Source organism: Camarhynchus parvulus, unplaced genomic scaffold (assembly GCF_901933205.1).
Source record: "Camarhynchus parvulus unplaced genomic scaffold, STF_HiC, whole genome shotgun sequence".
Classification (NCBI taxonomy): Eukaryota; Metazoa; Chordata; class Aves; order Passeriformes; family Thraupidae; genus Camarhynchus; species Camarhynchus parvulus.
In genome coordinates this window covers 1-2,625 of record NW_022148805.1, presented here as the reverse complement: position 1 = coordinate 2,625, position 2,625 = coordinate 1, and the positions used below count along the sequence as shown (strand labels likewise).

At 52.9% G+C, this 2,625-nt stretch overlaps 1 long non-coding RNA gene across 1 annotated transcript; it reads left to right on the top strand.

The window, feature by feature from the left end:
- Positions 1 to 1,149: 1,149 nt before the first annotated feature.
- Positions 1,150 to 2,496, top strand: LOC115917103. Its single transcript, XR_004061667.1, has 2 exons — positions 1,150 to 2,053; positions 2,255 to 2,496. It is a non-coding gene; the product is annotated as an uncharacterized LOC115917103 (long non-coding RNA).
- Positions 2,497 to 2,625: the final 129 nt, after the last annotated feature.

Below are 2,625 nucleotides of genomic sequence, written 5' to 3'. Positions count from 1 at the left end.
CTTCCTCTGCCTGGTAGCAACAAGACAGAGAAGAGGGCAAAAATTTTGACATGTGTTTTAATTTTTAGGGAAGGATGCTAGCTGTCAAGCTAAGTGGGCAGGGTGAGCTGTGGCCCCTGGATGGAAGCAGTTGTTATTGCTCAGATCTCAATTTCTGCTGCAACTCTTAGGCTCCACTCTCGCTTGTATGCTTCAGGCGGCCCACTGGTCATATGGCGAGACCCCCTCAGCAACTGGCCAAGGGACCCGGTTCGTCGCTCTCGTGGGAATTGTTAAATTGTTATTGAGGACTGAATTTGTGTTCGAGTGATTGGGAGTTTTTTGGGTTGGTTTTTTTTGGTTTTTTTTTTTGTTTCTTTGTTTTTTAAATGTATTATTGTTATGTTGGGTCTTAGTAGGGTTAATTGTTTTAAATTGTAGTTTTGATATTTCAAAGGAACCTCTTTATGGTTTTGTGGATTTTTGTTCGGGTTTTTTTGGTTTTGGTTTGGTTTTTGGGTTTTTTTTGTAACAAAATATTATGCAAGTATTTATTTGTAATGATTTTACTAGTCTTAATTTTTTTCTGTTTAACTGTAATTTGGGTAAGAATGTATAAATTGTATTCTAAGAGTTTATGTTATGTATTGGATTATTTGATTTACAATTTAAATTTTGGGAGTCAAAAGGTTAGTTGTTAAGAGGTATACTAAGAAGGTAGGTAGAAAATGAATTTTTAGGATTGGTGAACCGATAAACACTGTATTAGGATGTGTGGTTTTAGTTAGTGTTGCTTATACGTTTTGTTACAGTTGTAGAAGTATTTATCTTGGGGGTTTTTGGTGTGTTTTAAATAAGGTTTGACACAGTGAATAGGAATCTCGTGTGGTTTATTTTTTGTGGAAACAGAAGTATAACTTTAGGTTTCTTTAGGGAGCCGAACGGAGCGGAGCCGAATGGAGCGAGCGGCTCCGAGTTCGGCCGAAACTAACCGACCTGAGCCGAACGCGCTAAGCGGCTCCGAATTCAGCCGAACCGAGCCGAACGCAGCGAGCGGCTCCGAGTTCAGCCGAACCGAGCCGAGGCGTCCCGAAGAGGCGAATGCAGCCGAATGCAGCCGACAATAGCCGAGTTTAGGCGCTAATAGCTGAATGTAGCCGAAGAGCCGACTCTAGCCGAGTGTCTCCGGAGCGAGCCGAGCTCGGCCGAGCGCAGCATCCCGGGCAGGGCGAGGCGCCGGGCCGGGCTCGGGCTGCAGCCGGGGCTCTGTGAGGCTTCCCCGCCTGTCCCTCTCTCTACCCCTCCTTCCTTCTCCCCGTATTCGCCTTCTCTCGCTCCCTTTCTCCCATTCCCTCTCTGCCCACAAAGCCGGCTCCTTCCTGTCCTGTCCCTACCCCGCTACTCCCTTCTGTTCCCCCTCTCTCCCTCCTCTGTCCACCCTCCCTCTTCCCCCCTCCCGGGCTTTCCCTTCCCGTCCCGCTTTCCTCCGCAGCCCGAGCTCCCTGCCTGCCCTTTCTCATGCCCTGCTCTCGCTGCTCTCTTCGCGTGCCCCCTTTCCTTCTTTGCCCCGCAGCGGCGGGGCTCGGGGTGCCGGAGAATAAAGCCCCGAGCGAGGCCCGGAGCCCGGCGCCGCTCGGCCCTGGCAGGAGTCCCCGCACGGGGCCGGAGGCTCTCGGCGGATCGCCCCGTGCCGGTCAAACAGCCCGCCCGACACGGCCGGAGCTGCGGCTTTCCCGGCACGGCGCTGAGAGCGGCCCCCGCTCTGTGCCGTGCCGGCCCCGCCGTCTCTGCCGCTGCCTCTCGCTGCCCCCGGCCCGGGACAGCGAGGCTGGGGAGGAACCTCAACCCTTCTGGGGGCTGCCCCCCCTTTCTTGTGGCAGCAGAATCCCTTTCTGGGGCCATGTGCGCGTGGAAAGGGCTTGGAGGAAGCGCTGCGCTGCTGTCCAGGGCAGTGGGACTCGTTCTGTGCCTTCTTTGGGGCTGAGGGAAAGGGGGTGAAGACTCGGGGCTGGGATGCCATTGGGGCCACCCCAAGGTCCCCAGGAGAGGGAGCCCCACTGCGGGGCAGGAGCAGGTGGGTGGCGGGCGAGGGGGGTCACGCTGGGTGCCGTCCCCCAGAGGGACCCAAAGCTGCCGCCAAATTCACAGGGAGGGCTGGGTGTAGAGTGCTAAAACCTGCCGAGTTATTCGTTTTTATAGGTATTGGTAAAGAATAGGAATTTGTCTCTAAATTCAACTGGGGAGAAACCCTCTCTATCCACTCGTTTGTTTACAGGAACGCAGGAAACTCCGACTAGAGATGGGTAGCAGTTTTGAAGATATTGCCGTAACGTTTTTATCTAGGAATGGACCAAGCTGTGCCCTGAAACCATCAGAAGCGCTGCAGGGGCTGAAGGCAATAGAAAGGGCTGTCTGGCACCTTTTGCCTCCGTTCTCTGCCAGTCCCCAAATCGTGTCGCAGCCCCGGAAGAGGCGCTTGTCATCCCGAGGGCCAAAACAAAGACCTGTAAAATCCCAGCTCTGCCTTGTGTTTCGTGTGGTTTTTTACTTCATATTTATGTCCTTACATAGAGCAAGGAAAGAAGAAATGTGACTGGTTCCCACTATTGCTGTGCCAAGGCTTATTTTAAAGGCTGCTGTATTTAT